At 43.3% G+C, this 14,307-nt stretch overlaps 1 long non-coding RNA gene across 1 annotated transcript in view; it reads left to right on the top strand.

Moving 5' to 3' along the window:
* LOC108449107 overlaps positions 1-14,307 on the top strand; it is a 481,280-nt gene that overhangs the window by 199,391 nt on the left and 267,582 nt on the right. Inside the window, exons 14-17 of the long non-coding RNA XR_001865227.1 lie at positions 1,317-1,434; positions 7,220-7,308; positions 8,507-8,543; positions 11,678-11,820. This is a non-coding gene — a long non-coding RNA (uncharacterized LOC108449107). The remainder of the gene's footprint in view (positions 1-1,316; positions 1,435-7,219; positions 7,309-8,506; positions 8,544-11,677; positions 11,821-14,307) is intronic.

The raw sequence follows: 14,307 nt of genomic DNA on the forward strand, positions 1-14,307 counted from the left end.
TGAGGGATTCTGTACTGGGAAGCCTTACTGAAGGCAGCTGAATCTGGGAATATTTGCAGTATTGATCTGTTTTCTGAAGAGTCAAACACACTTCTTGATTTTCAGGAATTTTCAGATGTTTCTTCTGTATTTCTTTGAGTTACCCGAGTCCTGTAAGGGCTTAGGTCACTCCATCCTGCTCACCAGGATAGGGCACAGGGTTTTATGACCTTGCATGCCCTAGTGGCATCTGTTATCTTTCTTTGTTATATTTTTTGCTTTCTTTCCTCATTTCTATGGCAACTTTTGAAAATGTCCCCTCTATTATGCAGTTCAGCATAACTTGATAAAAAAAAACCCTGTTAAATTTTCAACAGGGTCAGATGTCAGGCTTTTTAGAACGAGATTGAAAATTTGGCTGGCAATGCTCATCTTGGCAAAATAGGAGGAAAAAATTCCTGTGTTGGGAAGCTTTTTCTAAAATGTGCAATACATCCTGTGATTGTGGGTGATACGTTTCTGCACCGTATCCCCAGGATGAAGTAAAAGTAGGGTGAAAACAGCAGAAAAAAATCAGCCACCAGTCTGGACTCCCTGTATCGCTTTAGGCAATTGCATGCACTTCTGTCATTGTGCTGCTCCATGGGTTTCTCTCCAGGAGCAAGGCACTCTAGTGCTCTTGTCCTCCTGGTGACACAACAAAGGGACAGTTTAGAGGGAGGCTTTGGTTCTCATCTTGCTTTATTTAATGAGAAGACTCCAGAGCTCCTGAGCTGCCCTCACCCTTGCTTACTACTACCACCTGAATCGTGCATAGAAAAGTGCAGTGGTAAAAGACAATATCCACAGGGCCCATGTCATGCTCATCTGTTCCCCAGCACTTAAATGATATCTGTGGTCAGCCACCCACACTGTCACTGCACAGCTGTGAATGACAGTATTTTAGCAAAGGTCGTGTAAAAATTGCTGGTGTGCTAGTCAGTTCTTCTCCAACACTTTAAGAGAAGCTGAAATTGCCAGACATTATATTCAAGAGCTGGACTCTTCAGTGTAGGACTAAAATATTGATGGGAGGTCTTCCAAAAGTCTGGTCTGACTAGTTTTGCCTCTCAGGAAATGACTTTGTATTTGCAGTGAGGAAAGAATGAAAGAAGCCCTTCCTGTACACCAAGCCTGCAAATGAGATCAAAGGGGGCTCAGACATAAGAGCTTAACAGGAATTTGGGGAAGAGCAAACAGCAGTTGTTTTTAAAAATTCAGATATGTAGAATGAAGATCAGCAGTTTCAGAAGATACCATGTTTATCACTGATATTTTGTTTTTGTCTTCTGCCCTAGGAAATGACAGTGTTCTAAATGATGGGCAGGCCAACAAACACACCTTGAAACCAGTGGCTTCCCTCAGATGAGTGGAGGGACACACGTGTGCATTGTTTACACCTCCTAGTACTGAGAGGTGAGTGATGGGCCAAGATCTAGACCATGCCTCCCATGGGAGCTGGGGTCTGTCTCGGGGCTATTCCTGGCAAGACACAGCAACACGTGCCCCCAGCTGTGAGCTGTGAGAAGCACTGGGGTAGGTGATGCCTTTGCACCTGTGATGGAATTCGGAGAGAGATGGAAATGTGGGAGGCGTTATTTCAAAGTAGTCCCTCCCTCTGTTGCTTTGAGGGAAGCAGAGCAGCTGTCAGGAGGAATATCCCTATTCCATATGGCTGTTCCCTGTAAATATAGCACTGTAAACAAAGACCTGCCTGGGAATTAATCCCAGGGGGGCTAAAAATACATGGGCATGGTTTTGCTGACTCTTCGACCACTCAGAGAAGTGACTAATAGAGGCTGGATTATCTGTTTTAAAGAGATTCATTTATATTTTGTGTTAAAGTACTCATATTTGTATAAAAAAATAAACCTCATTTGCCCCCCCTCTTTTCAAATCACAACCATATTCTGCTGTTTCTAGAGGAAGTTTGTGGTTTTTTCAGTGCTTTGAAATTAATTTTATATTCAAGTAACCTCTTCCTCAGTTAGGAACTCTTGAATTTTTGAAAACCATAGGGAACTCAAGGCTGTTGGCAAGTCCATTTCTTCAAAATGGTCTCATGGTGCAGATTTGAAAGCATTTAGGACCTGTTTTGATAATCCCTCTACTGAGCTACATTATAATTTTGGATTCTGAAATACTTCCCTGACTCTGGCCTAAATCACTTCAAAAGCAGAATTTAGACACTTAAATCATGAAAAGAAAAAAATTCTGCCAGTAAAGCATAAGACCTTTTGAGAGTACAACTCAATGTCTTTCGCAGCAAGTCAATAGAACCCGCATGTCAGACAAGAAAGCAAGTTTTGCTAACAAGAAAATCCCCTCAACTTTGAGAATTAAACTGCCATGATACCCTACAAGTCATATGCTCATTGTAGCAGCCTGTCATCAAAGTTCAACACCTTGTTCAGGTCTCTCACACAGGAAAACAGTTGCCTTTGTAAACCAGAAGACACAGAGGCATCCCTCCAGAAAGAGCAAATCATGACAAATTCCTTCTGTGTCATTTCTCATACAGCAAAGTCAAGGAAGGGTTTTAAAATGGTGCACAAAAACAGAAGCAAAAATAATTGGTGTAGACAAGTGAGATGACCTACCTAATTACACAGTAAATTGGTAATGCCTGTGTATGTACACATGGGAGAGTAGGGAGAGTAGTCAAAAATATATCCTGACTTGTATTCTTCAACATGAGAGTGTGCCGTTTCGGGTTTTTTTTGCAGAAGGGGAAACCACAGAGTTGGACTACTACAAACACCTTACCTTGTGATTCTGCATATGCCCTGCACTGGGTAATACCTAGAAATAGTTTAGACATTCATTTTGCCTAAACCTGGATGCCCACTGTCACAGGGCTGGAAGATAGGAAATACAACCTGTGGGAGGCAACCACGTCTTTCTGGAGAGGTAGCCCACTGCCTGTCTGGGCAGGAACTTTTCTGTCTTTGGTCTGTAGTCTGCTTAAGGGGTTAGCTCATAGAACCATACAATATGCTGAGTTTGAAGGGGCCCATCAGGATCATCAAGTCCAACCCCTGGCCCTGCACAGGACCATCCCCAAGAATCACACCATGTGACTGAGAACATTGTCCAAACGCTTCTTGAACTCTGTCAGGCTTGGTGCTGTGAGCACTTCCCTGTTCCAGTGCCCAAACACCCTATAGGTGAAAAATCCTTTCCTAATATCCAACCTAAACCACCCCCAACACAACTTCAGGCCATTCTCCCGGGTCTTGTCACTGGTCACCACAGAGAAGTGATCAGTCCCTGCCCCTCCTTTTCCCCTCATGAGGGAGCTGTAATCATCAATGGGGTTTATCAGCACCTGCAATTACATGGTCCCCTTTTACCTCAGAGACAGTGCAAGTAATTCAAGATGTGCACCAATCCTAACTGTGCTGTGAGCCAGGTCCTCACTTCTGTTCTGCATGGGGTGACTCTCCTTTGTTTCACCAGTTGATTGGGTGTGATTATCTTTTTATTGTGGCAGGCCCCTCACTGCAGAACAGCTTTCTAAACTGGGAGGACTTCCCAGTAGCATGTTCCATTTTGGGGCTTAGGATCACCTCTTCACTTGTTTCTGCCCCACCTTCCTTTGTTTGGGAGAGGTCCTTTGTTCTAAAGGCTGTGATAAAGGCTTGTGGATGTGTTATTTTTGTCATCTCTGCCAGTAGCACTGCCGTAGCGGACAGAGGTCCCATTTCTTCTTCTCACAGAGAGAGTAGAGGATACTGATTTTCCTGGATTTTCCTTGAAGCTCCAGTAAGCTTTCAGCAGGTGTGGCTCCCAGGCAAACTACTCTCTGCTTCCCTCTTAGCTGCCAAGATCCTTATCCTGCAACCTTCCTGTCCACTTGGTGTGCTCCCAGTGAACGTGTTTGTAGAGCTGTAATTAGCATCTCTTCACCAGCCTCTTGCCTCACTGCTGCTTCCTAGAGCATTTTGGTGGGGCACAGTTTTGCAGAGACTTTTATCTTCTTTGGCAGTGCAAGAGGCACTAAAAAAATTCAGGTTTCCTAGGTTTTGAAGAATGACATCAGTAACTTTGGAGATCTTTGTTACGACAAGATATCTACTGAGATTTTGGGGGGAGGGGAGGAATAGCTAAGCCTAATAACAGTAAACATTTAAGAGATAAGGTTCTGATTAGCTCCTTGAGTTATTCTTTGGGGGTATTATTGTAAGGTAGTAAGAATAAGAAAAGAAATCTTGCTGGTGGTTTGGCCCAAAAAAGATCTACTATGAAGACAGGGTGATGGATGTGTCTCAAAGAATGAATATAAAACACTTGCATGTATTTGATAGCGTGAATAGATAGAATTTCAACTACTTCTTGAAGCTGAAATACCGATCCTAAATACGCTTGAAAGTAGGTAGAATCTGACTGAATACAGCCCAAGTGAGAGGAGTACTGGAAAGTCCATGTGATGAACAGGAGTTTCAGCCAAAAGATCTTAGTCTTAATACTTCATACATTTTAACCTGAACTCTAGTTTTAGTTTTTTGAGATCCTCAAAGCGAAATATGGGAAGAGGTCACCATAAAGTTATCTGCAGTCTGACAGGCAGTATCTATGTCCACCACTCCATCTGCTGATCCTTCCTAGGAAGCTGGTGTTCATCTTCAGGCTTCAGTTAATGGGTATCTTTTACCAAGAAAGAAACCTGGATCAGTAGCAGTCATGGGGCTGCCAAAAAAAATGGAATTCAAAAATGTTGACAGTTGCTCTAATAACCAACAGCCTGTTTTGAAATATTCTTGACACTTCCTTTTCAAATAAACTTGAGAAGCATTTTTATATGCAAAAGTCTTCAGGAAGTTTTCCTGACCCTGGGAGTTTGAAGACTGTCCTTTGTATGCAGAAAGATGAAGGGTGCTCCTGAGAAAAGAGCCTGTAGAAATTCTCATTTTTAGTACTTTGATTATATCCAAAATAGGCATTTTGCAGGTGAAGGTTTTTTTGTTTTGTTTTCATTGGTTTTGTTGCAGTTTCCTTACAGTTCATCCGCACTCCTAAAAGAAATTTGTTGAGACTCAGACAGGAGGAAGTCCTTCTTCATTTCATGTTTGTCAGGGCTACTGGGTAATCTTGGCCCTGGCAGGAGAAATCTTGAATTATGTGGGATTTTTGGTCAGCATCAGGCCTTCCTTTGAATTTCTGGGCTGCTGTGGATTCAGTGTATCCAATACTCTTTAAGTGGAAGGTTTTGATTTAGTGTTTTCTAACCTGTAACCTGTGCCAACCATACTCAGGTTCCTCCAACTATATCATTCCGGCTTTAGGCTTACAAACCAGACCTGAACACATGCTGTTAAAGGGATCTTTGTAGGTTGAAAGTCAAGTACTCAGGCTTTTGAAAAGCATCCTAGTTTCATCAGGCCCTGCTCAACCTCCCTATTGTTTTCTCTCACACACAAGGCTAATCTTGCAGACTGGAGGGAGAGTGCTTTATCAGAAGAGAAGTCGAAGCAGTAATTGGTTGTTAAGCTTTGTGCAGGTACCTTGCTGGGGAGTACTTACTGGCTACCTAAGTGACTATTAGCTACTTGGGTATCTTTTAAGTTCTGTTTGCTGCCTAGCACAAGGGTCTAAATTCATAATGCCAGCCCAGATGTGGAAAAAAGGGCAGTCCTTACAGGAAGGACAGCAGGTGCAGCCTTCAGTACCTGTCAGCGCAAGGTGTTGAGACCCCGAGGGGAGCGGCGCAGGTCAGAGCCCAGCACAGCTCATCAGTGGGAATGTGCCTAACACGGCACGCTCTGACAACACCCAGCCTTGCTGCCCACCCACTAACCTGCTCCTGCCCACCACTGGCATGGAAGCTCACACTGTGCTCACACAGTAGCCAGGATGCAGAAACACAGGCCATCGACACATACTTCACAGCTGGCCGATGTTACTCACAGTTTACAGCAGGCTACAAGGCCACAGGCAACAGCTGTGGAGCTGAGAGGCCTGAACAAGTCGTGTTGTTGGGAAGTTACCATGCCTTGTTGCTGACAGACTGCACAGACCAACACTTTGGTGCAGTGGATAACCCAGAGTAACTTGTTTTATCCCCGAGGGTACAGTGCTGGCTGTTCGCCTTCTGTTCACAGATTCCCACAGGTTCAGTCACTGGTGGAGTCTCTTCTCTACCCACACAGGTACGGCGTGGGTGGCAACTTCAAACAGATCCTACTGCAAAGATGACACACTACATATTTTAGTCACTATCTAGCTCAAAGGATGGGAAAATAACAGCCAGCATACTGAAAAGGAATAGAATAATTTCATATTTTTACAATCTCCTTGTTAGTCATTTCATAACACATTCCCATAAAGTTACATGCCCACATACTACACATTTAGGTTTTTTGACATCTCTAATTGAGGAATCTCTTCTGTCTGCCAAGTATTGCTTTTAATCTGTTTTTACCTACTCCTTTTACCTATTTAAGGACCATTAATTTCTGTAATATTTTTCTGAAAGCCATGAAAGTATAGTTCTCACATCTGAAGTTGCAAAGACAGCTTAATGATAACAAATTACACTTTACCAGATTGCATGTGGGAAACATTTGGTCTTAATTGAATTACTTGTTTCTTCCAAATCAAGTATCATTTGCTAGTACCTATAATTATGTCTAGAGAAACTTATATACATTCTTTACAATTTGTGCATAAATATACTTATGATCAGGTCATTTTCATCATATTTAACAGTGGGCAAAAAACAGTTTCTCTTTTGTGGACTCTGAGACACCCTTGAATTTACACCTTATTTTCTTCTTTCCTGTAACTTCAGTCATGGTCATGAACTAAGTGTTATGCTTTTTCTTCCTCATATAAATATGTAATTGAAATAATTAAATTAGGCAGCAAGTACCTCTTAGTACTTTAGTGGGGGAATGAACTACTTGCTCTCCTGTGATATTTATGGAAGACATTTAAAAATAACATGAAACTGGTGTTAATGACTACCTTACCTACCCAGCCTAGAACATCTTCCTCCACAGGAGCTGGATGTTAACAGCATAGTCACTAGTGGGTTATTTATTTTATTCAGTTTATTAGATATTATTCTCAAAAAACTGTTCACCAGCTTGTTATTTCGTGGTTTCATCTCGTCTATAACAACAAAGAGATAACATTTATGCTTTTAAGTTGTAGTTGCTACATTTAGACTCAGATTTTTGCCATCTTTTTTCCTTCACAGGAAAGGTTTTAACCCAAGATTTACAATCTTGTGTAATAGTGTCAGCCTCAAGAAACAGATGCAACAGTTAAGCCACAGTCATAGATGAGGTATGATTATCCTCTACTATTTCGTTGGTTTTGGCCAGGATAGAGTTTGTTTTCTTCATAGTACCTTATAAGCTTCAATAGCTTGTAAGGACTAGGTTCAGCTGCTTCTTTTCATATGTTGTCTTGTAGAGTGTAATCCTCTGCAACAAACCAGAGAACCCCACCAAGGTTATGGAAAGTGCTCGGTTTTAGAGCATTCTCGTAGCAGTTGATGGAGACTTACTGAATCACTTTGTAAGACCATCTCTTCCTGAAATTTGAACTCTTTGTTGGTGTCTTCATTTGTTTCATGATTTGGGAAGCTGTTTTGTGGTGTTGGAGGGAGTTTCCCAATTAAAAATAGTATTAGTTTTTTGAACTTGCAGTCTTTTTCTACTTTTTAGCTGGGCTTCCTGGGCTGTTATCTGGTTCTCATTATTGTGATTAGCCTCTGCAGCAGGCCATCACTACTAATTAGAATTAGCAGAGGAGCTCTCGTATTCTACTTGCATATCCAGTTTCACCCTCTTAGTTATACCTGTAAAAAATGCTGTAGCAGTTCATTCTGTAGCTGAGTAATGATTTGATTGGCATTTGTCACACCTCCCTAAAGTTTCTATATTGTGTTGCACCAATATCTTACACTACCCAGCAGTCTTGGTTCAAGTCAACTTTTCAGTTTGCTAAATGCGAAACTGTAAACTGAACAGCTGAGAAGTAACAGAACTACTGCTATTCCTCGTTGCTTCGCTAATCTTATTAATTTTAATGGTACTGGAAAGTCCCACTGGTAAGGGCAACAGTACCTATAAAAATGAAACACACCACTCATATTCCTGCATATTTTGCATATATGCCTGATGGAGAGGCAAAAGGCTGTGCTGGGGAACTGCCAGTGCACTATGTGATCCTGCCTGGCTCCAACCACCTTCATGGGGATGGGAATGCAGCTCCTGCTTGCTCTGGTGCCACAGGGCCTTTTGACATTGTTGTGAATAAATTGCTGCTATCACTTGATTATAAGTATCATAGTTTAATATTGAGTATACGTTTAATAATCAACTTACAAGTATTTAAATAATAATTAATTACTAATTTATAAATATTGTCTGATTATTAAACACTTAATAATTAGATAACAAGCACAGAAAATATTGTATAACATATAAACTTGAAGATACTGTCTGGCTGCTTCCTGAAAAAGTGCCTTCTTTTCCAGGGGTGGAGGAGCTGGTTCAGTCTTGGGTTCATCTGTGGTGAGTGAGGATAACTGGGCCAGTGACACTGCCCCCACAAATTGCCAAGCAGGAACCATGGATGTGCTAGGACACATCATTTCTACCCCTGAAAGGAGCTGGGGAGAGACTTGCCCAGGGTTCCCTGAGTCTCTGAGGAAGGAGCCAGGCTGCTTGTGCAGAGGACAATGCTGCTGCCTGCTCTGCTCCTGGCCAGGGACGGCCCCACCTGTCCTTAAGCTAATTAAAACTTCTGCTCATAGCAGTGTGGGTTTTGACAAGGTCATAAATCAGTCATTGTCCTAGGAATATGAACTGCCATAATTGTACATTTTCTAAATATGAACTAATGACTTAATGACTATTCCAGCTGTTGGACACACAATGAATAAAGACTTGGACACACAAAAACAGTGTGAAAAATGTCTTTTCCCCCAGAAACTCCTTCAGACGCTGAGTTCAGCCTGATTCATGCTGGTGTCTCAGACTTTGGGGACCAACATGACTGAACCCCCGCCTCAGACAGGGGTCTCTGTCACCTGCCCACCTCCTGCCTGCCTGGAACCCAACACCTTCCCTCCCGCTCCTGCCCCCATCCTCAGAAGCAGATGAGTCAATCTCCGTTTCCAAGCCCAAACACACAGGACTTGGTCTCCACTCCAAATGCCAGCCCACCCCCAGGAACCCTTTTCCCAGCCCCAAACACACAAGCCTTTTTTTTATTTGTTTTAGAGCCCCCAAATCAACCTCCTCAGCCTGTTTTCAAGTCTGGATAACCCAAAACTTTGTCTCTATTTTCAAGCACAGAAAACACAGGACTAAGTCTCTGGGTCTGATGACTCTTGGTCTTGAGGCCCAAGGACACGTCTTCCTTTGGAGCCCTAAACCCATGATTTGCCCTCCTTTCCTACAGTCAGATGAGCTGGGGTTTTGCAGCCCCAAAACAGCCCCTGCTGAGTCCATGCTTGGAAAACAGGATTTAAAAGAGGTGTCAGTGCCCTGGGCTGGACCAGCTAGTCTGGTTCCAGCCAGGTTGTTGCCTCCCCCATTCCAAGGGCTGCTCAGCTCAGTGGGTGCCACATAATGCCTTCGTATCTGGGAAGTGATGTTTCTGAGAGAAAAAATGGAGTAAAAGCAACCATAATGATCCATTTCCACATCGAGGGCAGACCAGAAGTTTTCCTCAGGGGCAAATATACTGACAGCAGCACTGGATCAGGCACTGAAGGTGTCAGAGCTGCTTGGGGAGCACATAGACATGTTGAGAACTGGAATTTCACTGGAGAGCACAGGGCTGGGTGCTCACAAGTGAAAAATATTGAGCAAAGAGAAAGATCAAAAGAAAGAGAAGCCCAGAGATCTCCCTAACATCATGTTCTCTTTTTCTATAGTCAGGTTTGTGCACTTGAGGGTGGATGTATGGAGGACACACACATTGTTACCTGCTTCTTTCAGTGTGCCTGAAGGACAGACACAAAGCCTCCTGCACTGCTTAGCTGGATCAAGTGCCAGGAAAAAAGGAAGTCCCATGCACGGAAGCCAAGCCCCAGCCCCAGCCAGTGGTAAAGGAGGAATCCAGAGGTGAACAAAGGCCAGAGCCCTTCCAAACTGGCAGACTATCACCCAGCCTAGCATTACAGCTGATAAAACTTAGTCTGGGCAGACTCCTTTCCCTGGAGTTGTCTGGGGGACTGCAGGGTTTCTGCAGCCACCAGCCTCTGCTCCCAGCTGCTGCCTCTCTCTTGCTTGCACGCATTTCTTGAGGAGAGGGATAGTTCTTTTGCAACACCACAGTGTCACATCTGCCACCCTGCTGTGCTAGTGCTGTTACTTTGTAGACTGAATGGACATGGATTTAAACAAAACCCTTCCAATCACAATCAAAACGTTCCGTTTTCATCCCTCCTCCCCAATTCAGGGCAGTGACTAATTCTCTTGACTTTGGAAGATCTCCTCACTGACTGTTGCGTTTTGGGAAGCAAAGATGTCATTGGGAGCTGGCTGTCTCTCCCAGAACTGTTCAAGCAATATGTGAAAAGATACTCCAAAAAAGCCAGGGATTTTTGTCCAAACATGCTCTGATTTCACTGTTTCTCCCAGAGAGACCACCTGCTCTCAGGCAGCAAAGGGCAGCAGCCCTGCAGGGCTCTTGCAAGCCCTTGGACCCCTTAATTGTCCTGAGCTGGGTCCACCCACTGCTATTTAAGCTCCAGCTGAGGAGCACAATCTGCTCTTGCTTCTCCTGCTTGGCTGCTTAGGGACCTGGGCTTCATCTTCGAGGCTGATGTATGTATGGGGTCTGCTTTTGGTTTGTTTCCAATCGTGATTGTTTGGGGCTGGCCTGTAGCTTAGGTTCAGGTGTAAGCGCTGTAGGGTGCTGTTGTCGGGTTGCAGCCATGCAAGGTTCTGTGATGCTTCCTGCACCCAAAAACTTCTGATGGATTGAGGTTTGAAGGAGATGGGCATGCTGTAGATAACTGCAGGTCAAGTCTCTGCTTCCCTAACAGCTGTGAAGTGTTCAATGCCAACAGTTTCTTAGCTCTTGGGCTTGGCTCAAGATGTCATTTGGGTGTGCAAATAACCATATTTGCATTCTCACGGGTGCAGGCAAGGGCTTGGGTGTGCTGCACCCTGGAGAGCATGGGTGGCTGCCCTGGGCTCTGAGAGAGTCAGCCTGGGATTTCTCAACTGTGAGAGATTCAGTCCTAGTCTGTACCAGGCCTTAAAGGCTCTTTCCTTGAGTTAAGCAGCTAGTTTCAGAAGCCGAGCTGTGCAGTATGGACTTGTGAGCCTGAGGTGTTTTTGGGTTAACATATACCTGTCTGTGTATCTTGACTGTACATGTCCCATACAGCAATCCACATAAGGCTCTGAAATTGGGTGCTCCATCATCTCCATGCACTCTCAGGGCAGCACTGATATTCATGAGCTCACTCAGTGTTGTTAGGGCACAAGTTTTGCAAATAAGAAAACATGAGGGGAAAGGCATCTAAATCCTTTAGCTGCATGAGATATGAAGCCTCTGTACTCACATTAAAGGGAATGTGTCTTCTGTCATCCTTTAAGTGGCCAAACCAACAGTCCTGTTGTGTATTTGATGAACTGGAGAAAGACTTAGGTTTATTCTTCTTCCTCTGGTTTCTACACCTCTCCAGATGGTGAAGACTTCCTTCCACCAAGAACAGGTCACAGACTTCATGACCACTGCCCCTCATAACGTTGTGTGCTGGACCAACAGGTGTATGAGAACAGGATGATCACCTTTCTGGTGGAATGCAGAAGTGAAATACTGCAGGAGGTAAGAGGCCCTTTTATTGCTAATGTGGGATAGCCTGGCCACTGTTGTCACAGCGTTTGCCTTGTCAACTTGTGGGCAATATTCTTTGGTGAAACTGTTCCTCTGACCTCAGGTGTGTTAAACTGGCAAGGTAATGTAAATTAGCCTTAATTTGTCCTTTCCAGTGGCCCAGGAGTCAAATTCTCCTTTTGGGAATTACTGCAATTTCTAGCATGGAAAGTCTTCTTATGGGAGCAGCTGGGATTTTTGGTAGCTTTGACCAAGTTTGGAAAGGTCTGTGTGGCACAACCAGCAAACCTCATCTCAGTGTGTGGTACTTCAATTCGTCAGCTGGGAAAAAGGGCTTTTTATGAGCATGCAGTGCTCACTTCTGTGCCTGATCTTTCTCTGTCCCATAGAATGTTATGTGAGGAGAAGGTAAAAGTACAGATTTCAAAAAATGTCCTGTGTGACCTGTATTTCCCTGTCCCTTTGCCGAGGCTGTGGAATATCATAGCTGCTGAAGCTTTGGGGCAGTCAAACTTTGGAAGGTGCAACCTGTCTGCCGACCAAAAGCTGTATTATTTATTCCACAATTAAAACAGGACATGTGTTTCAGATGACACAAACAGGGAGCTTTTGACAGCAGCAAAGCTTGATTCAGAAAAGACAATCCCTTCATTTTACAAATGGCTGTCCTAACTTTCACTGGAGGATTTAATATCAAGCAAAGGCTCCTGCAAAACCTTTAAGGTGGCCTATAATGAACACCAAAATTGTAGTTCTATTGTTGAAAATAACTTCATCGGTTAAGAGGTCTATTTTTTGCTTGACTTCCCAACTGCCACTTTGTTCTTAAAACCTGAATGGAAGTCCTCCTTCCAAGAAGAGATCTTAGAGACCAAAAGGTGCATTTATGTATTTATGAAGGTAGTGCTTAGCATGAGCTATGTTTTCAGAGTTTTGAAACAAGGGTGAGAAGTACACTGTCTTACTTGCTGTGCATTAGTCTTGCAGTCTTAAAATCCAAAACAAGTTGGGATTTTGAAGCTGTTTCATAACTGGAAGGGACCATGGTTGGAAGAATCAACTGATGTGTATGACAATCTGGCAGGAGACCTCTTGCTTTAAGCCAGGCCGGTTTCCTGCCTGCATTGCTGAGAGCTGTTGTGTGAAGTTTCATGGGTTGCTTGTGCTGACAGCTGAGCTTGATCCCAGGATGTGCTGTTGCCAAAGTCTGTGGAGACACTGGCTGCACTGTCCCTCCTGTGAGTGAGAAACAGTGTCATACTAAAGGTCTGAACAGACATGGACAGTGAGGTGGTAAAGGAACAGCTGTTGCGGCTAAAGGAAGAAATGTTATTACTGATGCTTTTTAGCATTAATAATACCCCAATCCAGTTATGTCTCATACATACCTGGAAGTAAGGTGCCAAATGCCCACATTATCCTGGAGTGAGGGAGGCATCAAGGGTGTAGGTTTGGAAGAGTTGAACAGGCATTTGCTTTATGTTATGCTGTTCACTGGTTCCTGGCTGTCTGGCCTGCCTGCAGAATACTTTCTTGTCTGCAAAAATGCAATATTAAACTCTGAGTGGACAACTGAGTGTAATTTATAGTGTTTTCACATCCCTTTAGTTTTAGGTTCGCATAAAATGTCTTGTTTATTTTCCTGATTATTCATTTCAACTGTACATATGATTAAAAATAATGGATGTTATTAATTTTTATCATTAGTACTATCATTACGCCTACTCATATCCTTTGATATTATTGCAAAAATTATCTTTAATAGTTTTAATAGGAGCTATTCCCCAGGCTAATGAGGATATAAATCAAAGTATTAAACAGGGTAGAAAGTAAAGTTTTGGACTCTATTCTGAAATTGAACCCCCTCTGCAGTGGTTGCCTTCAGCTTTTGCTGAGAAGAATATTTATATATGTCTCTTCCATGTACTTGCATGAGATGGGGCTCAAATTCAGCTGACATCAATTAGTCAGTCTGTGGCAGCAGGGAGAAATATTCAAAGGCAGGAGAAGGAGCAGCAAGGATGTTGCTGCACTCTGTTCTTGCAGAGGTCAGGAGGTCTTATGCCACTGCCTGTAACAAGGCAAGGCACACTGAGTACTCCAGGGAACCCCACCTGAAGGATTTCAGCAAGTACAGGGTGAGAACCAAGTAGATACCCGTCATTAAAATCCATAGGAGCATGCAATAGAATTCTCTGTTTAATTACTGGGATTCCATCTGTTAAAGATGAGACACGGCAAAAAGGAATAAATAATCTCTCTGGTAGTCTTCCAAAGGATGTCTTCTAAACATGGGAAACCATCTCTGCCCTCTTATTGTCCTCTGTTGCTTTGCTGTTTGTAGCAGAGTGCAGCCTAGCAAGGATGTGGTGCTGGCAAGGGATCAGAAAGTCAGACTGGCTTCCTGTGCTTTTTTTGTTTTATTGGGTGTTTCATCCATTAATTTTTGCAAGGCTTTTTTTTTTTTTTTTTTTTTTT

The sequence above is a fragment of the Corvus brachyrhynchos genome, unplaced genomic scaffold (genome assembly GCF_000691975.1).
Source record: "Corvus brachyrhynchos isolate BGI_N302 unplaced genomic scaffold, ASM69197v1 scaffold229, whole genome shotgun sequence".
Lineage (NCBI taxonomy): Eukaryota > Metazoa > Chordata > Aves > Passeriformes > Corvidae > Corvus > Corvus brachyrhynchos.